Source organism: Narcine bancroftii, chromosome 4 (genome assembly GCF_036971445.1).
Source record: "Narcine bancroftii isolate sNarBan1 chromosome 4, sNarBan1.hap1, whole genome shotgun sequence".
Lineage (NCBI taxonomy): Eukaryota > Metazoa > Chordata > Chondrichthyes > Torpediniformes > Narcinidae > Narcine > Narcine bancroftii.
In genome coordinates, this window is record NC_091472.1 from 101104066 (window position 1) to 101121163 (window position 17098).

The 17098-nt window shown below is 39.0% G+C and overlaps 1 long non-coding RNA gene across 1 annotated transcript in view; it reads right to left on the bottom strand.

The window, feature by feature from the left end:
* Positions 1 to 9088, bottom strand: part of LOC138760913 (uncharacterized) — a 30474-nt gene extending 21386 nt beyond the window's left edge. Inside the window, exon 1 of the long non-coding RNA XR_011355966.1 lies at positions 9020 to 9088. This is a non-coding gene — a long non-coding RNA (uncharacterized lncRNA). The remainder of the gene's footprint in view (positions 1 to 9019) is intronic.
* Between the last annotated feature and the right edge of the window lie 8010 nt (positions 9089 to 17098).

Sequence of the window (17098 nt, forward strand, 5' to 3'; positions counted from 1 at the left end):
GTTCTACTGTAAAGATATGATCATATTTCTAGTTGGAAATAGATTAGTGAAGCAGAAAGATGCATCTGTCCATAAACTATCACGTGGCAATGGAATTACATTGATTTTTTTTGTTTTCTAGCAGAATATTATTTTCAGGGCTAGTGAATACATTTTATTTGGCAATTTTATTTCTGTTTTCAGGGCCCTTAATCAGGGCTCTTACTTGTGACCATTTTTTTAAATAGTTAAGCTGTAGGGTTAGTGCAATTTGCATATTGGGTGCCTTGTTCACCAAATATCTTGCCCAACCTTTTATTGGTAATCTCCAGCAGAGAAAAGATTTGATGTTTTATTTCTTTGTTTTGAAATTATGCAAATACTTAGATAACCATTAATGTCTAAACCTGAATTTACCTGGTCTCATTGGATAATAAATGAGCTGCTGGATTGTTTTTTTACCTTTCTAAGTTACTCCAATTGTGGATTCTTTTGAGAATAGTTTAACTTAAAACTTAGACATTAAGTTAACTGAAGGTTTTGTATTTTCCCCACCCGACCCCACTACCCAAATTATCTTAAAAATACTGGAGTCCTGTCATTGAGTTTGAACATTCTTTATATGGTGTGGCCATTTAGTTAAGCTTTTGTAGTAACGGCTGGCAAAAATTGATCATTGCATTATCCTACAATGGGGAATGAACCAGAACAAATGTGGGGAATGAACCAGAACAAATGTGGGGAATGAACCAGAACAAATGTGGGGAATGAACCAGAACTAGTAAGCATGGGTACCAAGTATGATGAAAACTTAAATTTGGAGGAAAAACTGATTCTGGGCTAAGAATGTGGAAGGGTAAACTGGACAATATCAAAACAAATTGCAGAATTTTAGGAAATGAATCTTTTGTTATAAGAGCTAGTTAAGCAAACGGCTCTGGATAAATAAAGAAAGGCATAAATTAGAATCAGGAATAGGGATCACCTTTCATTAGTAAAATAATTAAAAAGGAAAATACTTCATGTGATGCAAATCATGAGCTGGTCATTCAAAGTTCACTGTTCTCTCCAGATGCTGCCTGACTTGGGTTTTCAGCATTTTATATTTTAAATTTTAGTCACCTGCAGTATTTTGCATTTGGATTTAGTGAAGTGGATGGAAGGGAGGTGGTTTAAGTTTGAGATGGTTCCAAACAGTACATAAACGAGACAATGTTTGTGAATGTTACTGTGGAGCTGCATATAAAGGTGAAAATAAGACAAGAATAGATTTGTGGATACCAGAGGTAAAACATGAAGAGATGCCATGGATGTTTGAACTTCAAGATAATCATGTAAAATAAAAAGCTCTCAATATACTCGTGCTTAGAAAACTGGTGACTGGCTCACAAAAAAATGAGTTTCTGGTCGGCAAAATGTAGAGTGCTATGCAAGTCACATGAATAACTTGAGTGAAGGCACTGTTTCTACATTTGTAAATGGCTACAAAGGTATACAGATAGGTTGCGTCATTGGGCAAAGAGCTGGGAAACTACTGTGAAAATATGTGAAATTGTCCATGTGTCAAGAAAGGTAAACTATATTGGTCAGAACTTTGAGCCACATGGAGACTAGTGATGTAGATGAGAAAACGATTCAACATGATGAGCATGTGCTCTGGAAGAATATCCCTTGAGTTTAAAATACATCGAGGTTTTGCATCCTAAGCACATTATAGTTATAAAATAGCTGTCACCCAGTTTACTTCATTTATGTGTACACAAGAATTACATTTACAATAAAAGCACATCTCAACTGACAGGATATCTTTGAATATTGGCAGTTCTGTGATGGCCTGAAAAGTTCTGAGCTCCACCCCACTCAATGCTGCCTGGATTGGAGGGCATACTTTGAGAATAGATTGAGTAAACTTGGTGTTTTCTCTTTGGAGCGATAGAGGATGTGGAGGGTGACCCGATAGAAGTGTATAAGATAATAGGCATTGATTGTGTGGACGGGCAGAGGCTTTCTTCCAGAGCTGAAATTGCTTATACCAGGGGCAGAGTTTTAAGGTCCTTCGGAGCAAGTGAGAGGTGAAGGTTTTTCAGAGTGGTGCGTGCATGGAATGTGCAACCTGCAACTGGTGGAGGCAGGTACAGTAGGATGTATGAGAAACGATTGGGAACATGGAATAGAGAAATGCTAGGCAGTTGGGTTGGCACAATGCAGGGCTGAAGGGCCTGTACTTTGCTGTAGATTACTTTTCAAAGTATAGATCTTTTTATTACCGTATGGATATTGACTGACAGAACAAATATCCCTTTAACTATGTGTTCAGTGACAGGGTGACCAACTTTGTCCCTTCCCTGATCTCACTCATCCTCAGATTATCAGAATATAATTTTAAAGCACAGCAAAACTAGTCTCTCACACAATGAAGAGTTTCAAGGACCTTGACCATACCTGGCTGATTATTAAAAATCTGTTGACCAACTTATCAATGTATTCATGGATGTCTTCAATATCTCACTCCAGCAGGGTACGATATCACCTGTTTCAAACAAGTCAATCTTGCCAGTGCTCAAAAAGTGTAGCAATGTGCCTTAATGACCATTGACCAGTATCAACAGTGATGAAGTGTTTTGAAAGGCTGATGTTGCAGCAGATCAACTCCTGTCTGGGTGGTGACCTGGATATGTTCCATTTTGCCTATCAGCAACAGGTGGATGCCATCTCACTGGCTCAACACACAGCTTTGGAACACCTGGACAGTAAATATGCATTCATCAGGATGCTTTTAAAGACTACAGTTCAGCATTTCACACCATCATCCCCTCAAAAATGATCAGCAAATTCCAAGACCTGGGACTCCACACCCCTCTGTGTAATTGGATCATGGATTTCCTCACCTCCAGATCATAAATAGTGAGGATTGGTAAGAACATCTCGACCACAATATCCATCAGTACCAGAGCAACACAGGGCTGCGTTCTTGGCCCCCTACGTCTGTTTAGTTCAGTATGACAATAATGCCGTTACAACTTCTATAAAGAAAGGTGATGAGTCAGCAAACAGGAGGGAGATTGACATTTTGGCTGATTGGTGCACCAACAACAACCTTTCATTCAATGTCACCAAAGCTGAGGAGCTGATTGGGATTTAATGGAAAATCAGAGGTGGATAGGGTGAGTAAATTTAAATTACTGAGCATACTAATGTCATTGTGAAGTAAGCACATCAGTGCTTAGACTTTCTCAGAGCTTGTGGAGGTTTGGTATGACATTGAAAATCTTGGCCAAATTCTTTCGATGTGTAGTGGAAAGTGTGCTGATTGGTTGCATCATGATTGGTTGCACCAATACCTCTAAGCAGAAAGCCTTACAAAAGGCAGAGGACACAGCCCAATACATCACAGGTGAAGTTCCCCACCATGGAGAACCTACCTGAATGCTATCATTGGAGAGCAACATTAATCATCAAGGACCCATCAGGAAAGAGGAGTAAGTGGCACAAGACTCATACCACCAGGTTGAGGAACAGTTTTACCTCTCCATTATCAGATTTAAGTCAGATTCATTTAAGGACTCTGCACATTATTTATGATTGAATATTTATTTTGTTAGGGTTATGTATAGGGTTAGGGTTACATATCTTTTTCAATGCTATCTTTTATCCCAAACAACTTACAAGTAGGAATTCTGCCTGCCCCACAGGAAGAAGAATGGGGGGGGGGGGGGTTGTATGATGTTGCATGTCCTCTGACAATAAATTTGAACTTTAGGCTAATGGGTGAAGAGGTTGCTTCTAATTTGTGTGTTTGCAACATGGTGAATAGGAATGAATGTCAGCAAGTGACTGGGGATGAAGATTGGTCTTGAAGAATGAGGGTAGATGTGCTTTCCTCTACCGGCATCACCTATGGCTCCTGGAACGCTTCCATCAGCGCTGTCTCCGCTCCATCCTCAACATTCATTGGAATGACTTCATCGCCAACATCGAAGTACTCGAACTGGCAGAGTCCGCAAGCATCGAATCCATGCTGCTGAAGACCCAACTGCACTGGGTGGGTCACGTCTACAGAATGGAGGACCATCGCCTTCCCAAGATTGTGTTATACGGCGAGCTCTCCACTGGACACCAAAGAAGAGGTACAAGAGGTGCACCAAAGAAGAGGTACAAGGACTGCTTAAAGAAATATCTTGGTGCCTGCCACATTGACCACCGCCAGTGGGCTGATATTGCCTCCAACCGTGCATCTTGGCGCCTCACAGTTCGGCGGGCAGCAACCTCCTTTGAAGAAGACCGCAGAGCCCACCTCACTGACAAAAGACAAAGGAGGAAAAACCCAACACCCAACCCCAACCAACCAATTTTCCCTTGCAACCGCTGCAACCGTGCCTGCCTGTCCTGCATCGGACTTGTCAGTCACCAACGAGCCTGCAGCAGACGTGGACATACCCCTCCATAAATCTTCGTCCGTGAAGCCAAGCCAAAGAAAAGAAGAAATAGGATGACGTTAATGGTTTTGATACAAGTCATGCTACTTCAGAAGGGGAATTCTGAATCGTAAATTAGATCTTGGGAAAAGGGAGCTTGGATCAAGTCTTTTGGAGACAAAAAGTGAGATTTGGGAGCGTTTGCGAGGATAATGTAATGGCAGGGCACTCTGGAGTTGAGCCAAATTTGAGCTGAGTTGCTGCAGTAAAAAAGGGGTACCGGAACAAAGAAACAGTGGGTGCGGGGCATACAGTTGGCTATGCATAGGTTGCTCAGGCTAACAATGAAATGCTTGAGGAACTCAGTGGGTTAGGCAATACCCATTGTTTTTTTTTAATCAATCAAGTTTTTATCCAATCTTGTAGTTTTTTTGAGGTGGTTATGTAAGTCGACAAAGGAAAGGCTGTGGATGTGTCAACATGTACTTTAGTAAAGCCATTGACAAGGTCCTGCATGGTCAGGAAGGCTCAGACGCTAGGTATTCATGGTGAAGTAATGAACTGGATGTGACAAAGGCTGCAAGGGAGAAGCAGTTGGGGTATGGCAGCCAGGGCATGTGCCTTGGGCGCCACTTGATCCTCACCTTTTCATCCAGATCTGGTGAAGTTGGTGAGTTCTTGCGAAGTATGATAAATCAATAGATATTTACAAATGATTCAAATCCAGTTGCAGACAAATCAACAGGACAGAATTAATAAGCTCTTATGTTACAAACAGCGATACAAAAAGAATTTTAACTCCTTCGAAGGATAGTACATGGGATTTTACAAAACTGATAATGAAATCAAATGCAAGTCTCAGCTGCTGGATAATGGTAATTGCACTGCAAGCCACTTAAATGTCAGAATGTTATGTAAAGGGTGACAGTTCTTTTCAAAGGGTTTCTTCAATCGCCTGCACTTGCTACTGGTTGATGAAAAAAATTTGAATGCACCAGATCTCAGCAACCATTTTTTCCTTTTAACTGGGCAATATTTCTTCCGTCACTGCAGGGAAGCCGTTCATATTTTACAAGATAATGCAGGCAAAATAATGGTTTGGGTGGTGTCCACCTAATTTTGCATACTATCCCTTCAAGTGTATTTTTTTCCATACAATTAGTGCCTAAAACATACTGAAATTGTCACAATACAGGTGTAGCGAATGTTTATTATCCTTGTCCATTGTTTGTCTTACAAAAAGGCATTATAATGCATGTACATTTTAAAATGTCTTTGGGTTTCAGGTCAGTGTCACATTCCTTGAATGTAGTCAGTTCATGCCTTTAGTTAGTGGGTTAATGCCAGAGTGCAAAGGCTTTGGTATCCCCTCTTCACGCAATCATTTTCATAATCTAACCCTAGTTATCTCTTTGTATCTGGCACCCTATCTCTGATTGCTTCAATCTTCGAGTCTCTACCTGTCTATGAGGCGAGAGATATAAATGAGATGCAGAGAGAACTTCAGACTTTGTGTGGGCCAGTTTTGCTGGGGTCAAATGTTGGGCTGTACGTTGGGCTGGCACTGCTGTGGAGGTGCTTCAGAGACGGTGTTCAAGTCAGTGCCGTGTGAATCCAATCAGGATCTCCAGGTTTTCAGAGAATTATGTTCAAGGTGCTGCTTCCACTCAAGTTGCTCAGCAGAGAGTGGAGATACGCACTCTACCGCTGAGCACCTGGACATACTGGTCTTCAGAAATACTGGACTTCTATAAACACCTGGCTGATGGCAAACCACCATTAATGAGGTCCTAACTTTCCACACTCTTTTCAGATGCTTGACAGTCAGCTGAGATAGTGCTGGATGATTTTGTGGTGATTTATCATGCCTTTAGGCTTTAACTATTATATTTCTTTGAATGATCTTGTTTTCGAAACCTCCATGCTTTCACTACTTTAGAAAATTTAATTACTTCTCAATTTTCAAATCGCATATTTGTCTCGATTAGTACTGTAGAGGCACTTGGTTGTTATCGGGTGAAGATTTGAAGTAAGTTAGTTTTAACGGGGGTGGGGGGGAGGGAAGGGTGCGCAATTTCACTACTTGCCATAGGCACTATTTTCCCTAGATACACCACTCTCAGAAGCCAGCGAGTAGTAGTGGATCTCAGAGTGGAGGCCTGTGACTAGTGGTGTGCCTCAGGGATTGGTACTGGGACCATTGTTTGTCATCTACAGTATATCAATTATCTGGATGATAATGTGGTGGTTGGTGCGAGAACACAGCCTTGCTTCACGCAATTGTTAATGGAGAAGGGTTCAGAGAGCTCATTGCTGTATCTGACCCGACCTTGTTGGTTTTCGTGCAGTTGGATAATCATGTTGAGGAACTTTGGGGGACATCCGATGCGCTCTAGTATTTGCCAAAGCCCTTTCCTGCTCACGGTGTCGAAGGCTTTGGTGAGGTCAACAAAGGTGATGAACCAAGCCATGAAAGACCCCAACAATGAAGACGCTGTTTACATCCAAAACCGCACGGATGGCAGTCTCTTCAATCTGAGGCGCCTGCAAGCTCACACCAAGACACAAGAGAAACTTGTCCGTGAACTACTCTTTGCAGACGATGCCGCTTTAATTGCCCATTCAGAGCCAGCTCTTCAGCACTTGACGTCCTGCTTTGTGGAAACTGCCAAAATGTTTGGCCTGGAAGTCAGCCTGAAGAAAACTGAGGTCCTCCACCAGCCAGCTCCCCACCATGACTACCAGCCCCCCCACATCTCCATCGGGTACACAAAACTCAAAACGGTCAACCAGTTTACCTATCTCGGCTGCACCATTTCATCAGATGCAAGGATCGACAATGAGATAGACAACAGACTCGCCAAGGCAAATAGCGCCTTTGGAAGACTACACAAAAGAGTCTGGAAAAACAACCAACTGAAAAACCTCACAAAGATAAGCGTATACAGAGCCGTTGTCATACCCACACTCCTGTTTGGCTCCGAATCATGGGTCCTCTACCGGCATCACCTATGGCTCCTAGAACGCTTCCACCAGCGTTGTCTCCGCTCCATCCTCAACATCCATTGGAGCGCTTTCATCCCTAACGTCGAAGTACTCGAGATGGCAGAGGTCGACAGCATCGAGTCCACGCTGCTGAAGATCCAGCTGCGCTGGGTGGGTCACGTCTCCAGAATGGAGGACCATCGCCTTCCCAAGATCGTGTTATATGGCGAGCTCTCCACTGGCCACCGTGACAGAGGTGCACCAAAGAAAAGGTACAAGGACTGCCTAAAGAAATCTCTTGGTGCCTGCCACATTGACCACCGCCAGTGGGCTGATATCGCCTCAAACCGTGCATCTTGGCGCCTCACAGTTTGGCGGGCAGCAACCTCCTTTGAAGAAGACCGCAGAGCCCACCTCACTGACAAAAGGCAAAGGAGGAAAAACCCAACCCCAACCAACCAACTTTCCCCTGCAGCCGCTGCAACCGTGTCTGCCTGTCCCGCATCGGATTTGCCAGCCACAAACGAGCCTGCAGCTGACGTGGACTTTTACCCCCTCCATAAATCTTCATCCGCGAAGCCAAGCCAAAGGAAGAATGTGGTGGTAAAGTGGATCAGCAAGTTTGCAGATGAACCTAAGATTGGAGGTGTTGTGGACAGCAAAGAAGGTTTTCAAAGCTTGCAGAGGGATCTGGACCAACTGGAAAAATATGTTTAATATGGCAGTTGGAATTTAATACAGACAAGTGTGGTTTGCAATTTGGAAGGACAAAACAAGAAAAGATATGCATGGTAAATGGTAGGGCACTGAGTAGTGTGGTCGAGTAGAGAGATCAGGGAATGCAGAGATATAACTCCCTGAAAGTGGCATCACAGGTGGATAGGGTTGTAAAGAGAGCTTTTGGCACATTGGCCTTCATAAATCAAAGTATTGTGTAGAGGAGTTGGATATTATGTTAAAGTTGTACAGACATTGGTGAGGCCAAATTTGGAGTATTGTGTGCAGTTTTGGTCACCAAACAATAGGAAAGATATCAACAAGACGGAAAGAGTGCAGAGAAGATTTACTAGGATGTTGCCTGGACTTCAGGAACGGAGTTACAAGGAAGGTTAAACAGGTTAGGACTTTGTTCCCTGGAACATAGAAGAATGAGGGGAGATTTGATAGGGGTATTTAAAATTATGAGGGGGATAGACAGAGTAAATGTGGATTGGCTTTTTCTATTGAGGGTAGGTGAGATACAAACCAGAGGACATGGGTTAACAGTGAAATGGGAAAAGTTTAGGGGGAACATGAGAGGGAACTTCTTCACACAGAAAGTGTGAATGCGGGCTTAATTTTCACATTTAAGAGGAATTTGGACAGGTACATGGATGGGAGAGGTATGGAAGGCTATGGATTGGGTGCAGGTCAGTGGGACAAGGCTAAAACAAAATGGTTTGGGACAGAGTAGAAGGGCCAAAGAGGCCTGTTTCTGTGCTATAATGTTCTATGGAAAGAAATGGTTAAATGTAACAAATGTTGACTGATCATTTCCCTCTATGGATGCTGCCCAACCAGAGTCTCTTGCAGCTTTTCATTGCTTTGTCCAGATTCTAGTGGATGCACTTATTTAATGACTCTTGATAAAGGGTGCTGACCTGAAATATTGACTGACCATTTCTCTCAATGGATGGTGGCTGGCCTGCTGAGATCCTCCACCTCTCATTGATCAATCTCAGATGATCTGAAACAGTACAAAGGGTGGGGTGGTTAGGAGATATCCAGGAGTGTGATAGGTGAAAACTCAAAAAAAAAAGCATTGGAAGGGAAAAAAAAGGAATGTTCTATTTTTCAAGTCAGAACCTTTAATCAAAACTTGATAATAAAAAAGGCAGATGGAGTCAGCTGCCATTTAAATGCACATGGGAACAAAGGTTATAAGTACTGGATTATGATAACTAAGGAAGGCAATGATGGGAACTCCTGGGGAAATGAAGAGCAGATGGAACTCATCCCAGCTTCATCTGCCTAATATTCTTCATTTTGTTCACTCATCACCTACTGCCTCTGGCTCACCCTTCCCTCTCCTGTTTGCACTGGTCTCGACTCAAAATAGCAATAGTTCCTCTTCTCTTTCCCCTGGTCTTCAGAAACACTGGACTTCTATAAACACCTGGCTGATGGCAAACCACCATTAATGAGGTCCTTACTTTCCACACTCCTTTCAGATGCTTGACAGTCAGTAATAATAGTTGATAAAGGAGTTTCTCAAGCAGAATGTCCTGTTTACCCAACACCTTTGTGCCTTCTGACCTACAGAATGCTGAGTCTTGGACATACAAAAACCTCATCCACAATTACCAATGTTCAGCCCCTTCCTTTCTTAATACTGTATCTTGGTCATCCTCCAGTGCTAGTTCCTTGTCAATGTAATTACCCTACCAAGGGCAACTATGCCTTCAACTGTTAAGTTCCTAAACTCTTGAATCCTAAAGCTTTCTGGCCCTCATCCCTATATTCACTCTGCTATTCAATAAGATCAGTGCTGATCTGATACTGCAGCATCCTTTCCTGCATTAATCCACATCCCCATAAATATATAAAAACAAAATTGATCTCTGACTTGAGTCCCCATTTCCTTTTGATGTGGAGAATTCCAATCATTCACACTTGAGTTAAATAATCCTACGGTTGCATTGAACCCCTGGTTCTTGACATCCCGTCAAGTGAAAGATTATTAACACCCTTACTCTGAAAAGTGCCATACGAATTGTACACTTCATGCACCTCAATTGCGCCTGCTTTTGACAAACTCATCACAAAACTCAGTTGAGTGAACCTTTGCTGTACTCTCTGTGGGGTAGGTATAGCTTTATTAAGGTAGTATACATAACATTGCGGATAGGATCTCACCAATGCCTTAAACACGTACTTTCTGGGTTATGCACATTGACCTTAATGTAATCTTGACAGTGTAAGAAAATAATTCTGCTTTGTGGTAATGTTGACATGCTTCCATGGGGTAATTTATACCTCTGCGAACAAGGTTTTTTGTTTTTTTTTTAATTTTTTATTTTTCACACCATAAATCACATTAGTCATGATACACACTTTTTCCTTTTCACACATATATAGTGACATTTTCTCCCCCCACCCCTCCTCCCAACCCACCCCCTCCAAACCCCCCCTCCCATCCATTTAAGGTATACAATCTAGGATACATTAAACCAGTCAGACAATGTTGTCACTCAGCAAAAATACACCAGAAATTCTACTGAGTCCATTCTTTTCTTTCCTTCTCCTTCCATCAACTTAGGTAATGATTGTACCCGGTAGGTTTTCACTATTGTATTTAATGTAAGGCTCCCATATTTGTTCGAATATTTCAATATTATTTCTTAAACTATATGTTATTTTTTCTAATGGAATACATTTATTCATTTCTATATACCATTGTTGTATTTTCAAATTATCTTCCAATTTCCAGGTTGACATAATACATTTTTTTGCTACGGCTAGAGCTATCTTAACAAATCTTTTTTGTGCATCCTCCAAATCAATTCCAAATTCTTTGTTTTTTATGTTACTTAGGAGAAAGATCTCTGGATTCTTTGGTATATTGTTTTCTGTTATTTTATTTAATATCTGGTTTAGATCTTCCCAAAATTTTTTCACGTTCTCACATGTCCAGATTTATGAATTGTTGTTCCCATTTCTTTTTTACATCGAAAACATCTATCAGATACTGTTGGGTCCCATTTATTTAACTTTTGAGGTGTAATGTATAGTCTGTGTATCCAGTTATATTGTATCATACATCACCTCGTATTTATTGTATTTCACATCGTTCCAGAACATAATTTCTCCCATGTTTCCTTTTTTATCTTTATATTTAAATCTTGTTCCCATTTTTGTTTAGTTTTACCATTTGTTTCCTCATTCTCCTTTTCTTGCAGTTTAATATACATATTTGTTATAAATCTTTTGATTATCATTGTATCTGTAATCACATATTCAAGGTTACTTGCCTCTGGCAAACTCAAACTGCTTCCTATTTATCCTTCAAGTAGGATCTCAATTGGTAATATGCCAGCGCTGTATCTTGAGTTATATTGTACTTATCTTTCATTTGTTCAAAGGATAAGAATCTATTTCCCGAAAAACAATTTTCTATTCTTTTAATCCCTTTTTTTTCCCATTCTCTAAAGGAAAGTTTATCTATTGTAAAAGGGAGTAACTTGTTTTGCGTCAATATTAGTTTTGGTAATTGATAATTTGTTTTATTTCTTTCTACATGAATCTTCTTCCAAATATTGAGGAGATGATGTAATACTGGAGAACTTCTATGTTGTACCAATTTTTCATCCCATTTATATAATATGTGTTCAGGTATATTTTCCCCTATTTTATCTAATTCTAATCTCGTCCAGTCTGGTTTTTCCCTTGTTTGATAAAAATCTGATAGGTATCTTAATTGTGCGGCTCTATAATAATTTTTAAAGTTTGGCAGTTGTAAGCCTCCTTGTTTATACCATTCTGTTAATTTTTCTAGTGCTATCCTTGGTTTCCCCCCCTCTCCATAAAAATTTCCTTCTTATTTTCTTCAACTCCTTGAAGAATTTTTCTGTCAGTTGTATTGGCAATGCCTCAAATAAGTATAATATCCTTGGAAAAATGTTCATTTTAATATAGTTTATCCTTCCTATTAGTGTTAGTGTTAAATCTTTCCAATGCTCTAAATCATCCTGTAATTTTTTCATTAGTGGATAATAATTGAGTTCATATAGTTGGCCGAGATTTTTGTTTATTTGTACACCTAGGTATCTTATTGCCTGCATTTGCCATCTAAATGGAGATTCCTTCTTAAATTTTGAGAAATCCGCATTCTTCAGAGGCATTGCTTCACTTTTATTTACGTTTATCTTGTAACCCGACACTTCTCCATATTCCTTCAATTTCTTATATAATTCTTTTATTGATAGTTCTGGTTCTGTTAAGTACACTATAACATCATCCGCAAATAGACTGATTTTATATTCCTTGTCTTTTATTTTTATTTCTTTTATATTATTATCTATTCTTATCAATTCTGCTAGTGGTTTTATAGCTAACGCAAACAATAAAGGTGATAGTGGGCATCCCTGCCGCGTTGACCTGCTTAAGTTAAATTGCTTTGATACATGTCCATTTACTGTCACTTTCGCTACCGGTCCCTTATATAATGCTTTAATCCAATTAATATACTTCTCCGGTAAACTGAATTTTTGCAATACTTTGAACAAATAATTCCATTCTACTCTGTCAAAGGCCTTCTCTGCGTCTAAAGAAACTGCTACTGTAGGTGCTTTATTTCCTTCTACTGCATGAATTAAGTTAATAAATTTACAAATATTGTCTGTTGTGCGACTTTTTTTGATAAATCCAGTTTGGTCTAAATTTACCATTTTCGGTACATGCTCTGCTAATCTGTTTGCTAATAGTTTAGCTATTATCTTATAATCTGTATTTAGTAAAGATATTGGTCTATATGACGCTGGTGAGAGTGGATCTTTCCCTTGCTTTAGTATTACTGTAATTATTGCTGTTTTACATGAATCTGGTAAGCTTTGTGTTTCATCAATCTGGTTGATTACATCCAGGAGGGGCGGAATTAATAAGTCTTTAAATGTTTTGTAGAATTCTATTGGGAATCCATCCTCTCCTTGTGTCTTATTATTTGGTAATTTTTTTATTATCTCTTGTATTTCTACTATTCCAAATGGTTCTGTTAATTTATTTTGTTCCTCTATTTGTAGTTTTGGTAGTTCAATTTTAGTCAGAAATTCATCTATTTTCCCTTCTTTCCCTTTGTTTTCAGTTCGGTATAATTGTTCATAGAATTCTCTAAAGTTTTCCTTAATTTCTTTTGGATTATATGTAATTTGTTTGTCTTTTTTCCTTGATGCCAATACCATTTTCTTAGCTTGTTCTGTCTTAAGCTGCCATGCTAGGATTTTGTGTGTTTTTTCACCTAGTTCATAATATTTCTGTTTTGTCTTCATTATATTCTTCTCCACCTTATATGTTTGTAGTGTTTCATATTTTATTTTTTTATCAGCCAATTCTCTTCTTTTAGTTGTATCTTCCTTCATTGCTAATTTTTTTTCTATATTTACTATTTCCCTTTCCAACTGCTCTGTTTCCTGATTATAGTCCTTCTTCATCTTGGTTACATAACTTATTATTTGCCTTCTAATGAACGCTTTCATTGCATCCCATAGTATAAACTTATCTTCCACTGATTCCGTATTTATTTCAAAATACATTTTTATTTGTTTTTCAATAAATTCTCTAAAATTCTGCCTTTTAAGTAACATGGGGGTTAATCTCCATCTATACATTCTTGGAGGGATGTCCTCTAGCTTTACTGTCAATATTAAGGGTGAATGGTCCGATAGTATCCTAGCTTTATATTCTGTTTTTCTTACTCTATCTTGCATACTAGCTGATAACAAAAATAGGTCTATTCTTGAGTATGTTTTATGTCTAGCCGAGTAATATGAATATTCCTTTTCTTTTGGGTGTTGTTTCCTCCATATATCCAAAAGTTGCATTTCTTCCATTGATTTAATTATAAATTTGGTTACTTTGTTCTTTCTGTTAATTTTTTTCCCAGTTTTATCCATATTTGAATCCAAATTCAGGTTGAAATCTCCACCTATTAATATGTTCCCTTGCGTATTTGCTACCTTCAAAAAGATATCTTGCATAAACTTTTGATCTTCTTCGTTAGGTGAATATACATTGAGTAGATTCCAAAACTCCGAATATATCTGACATTTTATCATTACATATCTCCCTGCTGGATCTATTATTTCCTCTTCTATTTTAAATGGCACATTTTTACTAATTAAGATAGCCACTCCTCTTGCTTTTGAATTATACGATGCTGCTGTTACATGTCCTACCCAATCTCTCTTTAATTTCTTATGTTCCAATTCAGTTAAATGTGTTTCTTGCACAAATGCTATATCAATTTTTTCTTTTTTCAGTAAATTTAGCAGTTTCTTCCTTTTAATTTGGTTATGTATTCCATTAATATTTAAAGTCATATAGTTCAACATAGCAATTTTATACTTTGTTTATCTTCCCTTTCTGTTTTTCCATCATTACCTTTCCTCCTTTTCCATTTCTGTTTTCTTATTTTAAACCCTTTATAAGACAACATTCCTAAAACATCAAACATTTTCCTTATTCTCCTATTTAAAACTTCTTTAGCCCCAATCTCCCCTTCCCCTCCTGAGTTGTCCTTTATCCCTTGTCGGACAAACACATCTCACCTCTCCATTTGGGTTTGCGAATTCACTCGCAAGCGTCAACTGATTTTGCAGTGACCGCAACTCCTCCCCACCCTGCCCCCCCAGAAAAGATTTCACTTTTCATATGTAACAAAGGTCACTCTTTTAGTTCCCTCCTTATTCCCTCTATTCCATTTCCTTCCCTTATTAATTCTTGTCTATACTATCTATATTTTTCTCTAAATACGGATACATTCACGTATGCACATTATACATATACACACTTATACCTCTTTACCCACATACATATAAATCGTGGTCATTTTTACTCTCATTACACGTCTTCATCCCTCAGTCTATTTTGTAATTGTTCTGCAAATTTTCGTGCTTCTTCTGGATCCGAGAATAGTCTGTTTTGTTGTTCTGGAATAAATATTTTCAATACCGCTGGATGCTTTAGTATAAATTTATACCCTTCCATAAAATCGCCTTTGCTGTATTGAACTCCTTTCTCTTCTTTAGGAGTTCAAAACTTATATCTGGATAAATGAAGATTTTTTGCCCTTTGTACTCCAGTGGTTTAAAGGCCAATGCTCTATGTGCCCTTTCTATTTCCATTTCTTGCTGTAGTTCTCGACATCCTAGGATCCTAGGGATCCAATCTTTTATAAACTCTCTCATATTCTTGCCTTCTTCATCTTCCTTAAGGCCCACTATCTTTATGTTATTTCTTCTGTTATAATTTTCCATTATATCTATTTTCTGAGCTAACAGTTCTTGTGTCTCTATAACTTTTTTATTAGATTCCTCTAATTTCTTTTTTAAGTCCTCTACCTCCATTTCTACTGCTGCTTCCCACTCTTCCATCTTGTCCATTTTCTTTCCCATTTCTGTTAAGGTCATATCTATTTTATTCATTTTCTCTTCTGTGTTGTTTATTCTTCTTCTTAAATCATTAAATTCCTGTGTTTGCCATTCTTTAAATGACTCCATGTATTCTTTAATAAGAGAAAGTATATCCTTTATCTTGCCTTTCCCTTCTTCTTCTATTTCACTGTACCCTTCCTCTTCTTCTTCCTCTGGGTTGGCCATCTGTTGTTTCTTTGTTGCCCTTTTCTTCTCTTCTTTCTTGTTTTCATTGTCTTCTGTGTTCTCTTCTTGCTGCAGGTGTTCTGCAGCTGTCGTTGTCGGCTGTGGAGATCGACTCCCCAGCTGGTCACCCCTCCCGTCGGTGTGTTTTTTTTCATGCGCGGTTGCGCACTTTTACTCGGCTCAACGAGCCATTTTTGTAGTCCACTTTCTACCGACCTGAGGGAGCAGGTTTCTCTCTTCACTGCGGGCCTCTTCGAACAGGTAAGGCCTTCTCCTTCCTCCGTTGTCTTCTCTTCCTCTCTTCTTACCGTTGATTTCGATTTTTCTTTTTTGTCGCCATCTTCTTTCCACCTTTATACTCACTTTTCTTTAACTTTTATTTCTGTGCCTTTGTGTTTTCCTTTGTTTTTTCCGACTTTTCTGGAGAGGGCTGGAGTTCACCGTCCGTCCACTACTCCATCACGTGACTCCCCCCCGCGAACAAGGTTAATGAAAAAAGACATGGCCAAGGCATTCAGTGATTTATCTTAGGGGTGCAATGCCTAAGATAAGATAGCCCCCTGACTAAAAAGTCTACAACTAAAGGAACTAAAAACAATCCTTTGGGGAACTTGTGGGTCAAGCAGCGTCAGCAGGGGGAAAAAAAGAAGTGATAATTTGGGTAGATAGGGCTTTAAAATTATCGGTAGGGGGTGGGTGCAAAAGATTGGAAAAGTATGGATAAAACCAAAAGGAAGGAGAGCATAGGACAGGTTATTGAAGTCTATAAATAACAAAAAAGATAAAATTTGGAAAAGGATCATTTTACCAGATTTAATCCATTTAAATCAGGTGGGTTTTATTAAAAGTTGTTATTCAGCAGATAAAATTGTGAAGTTGATTTCTTTAATTCATGTTTCTCGGGAGGGATCCAACCTATCAATGGTTATTTGTTGGATGCAGAAAAGGCCTTTGATCAAGTGGAGTTTTTTTAAATTTCAAGTTTTGGAGAAATTTAAATTTGGCTCCTCTTTTATTGGTTGGATTAAAGCTTTATATAGAAGTCCTACTGCTAGAGTTGTGACAAATGGACAGTTATCTTCACCTTTTATGTGGACTAGATTGACAAGGCTGCCCTTTGTCACCAGCTCTATTTGCATTATTTATCAAACCTTTGGCTCAAGTGATTAGACAAGATAGTAATATTCAAGGTATTAAGGTGAAATCTGATGAATTCAAAATTAATTTATTTGCAGATGATGTTTTGATGTATTTAACAGAACCTCAGAATTCTTTGAGTTTAGATGATAGATTGGAACAGTATGGTGAGATATCAGTTTATAAAATTAATTGGGAAAAGAGTGAGATTATGCCCTAAAATGAATTGGA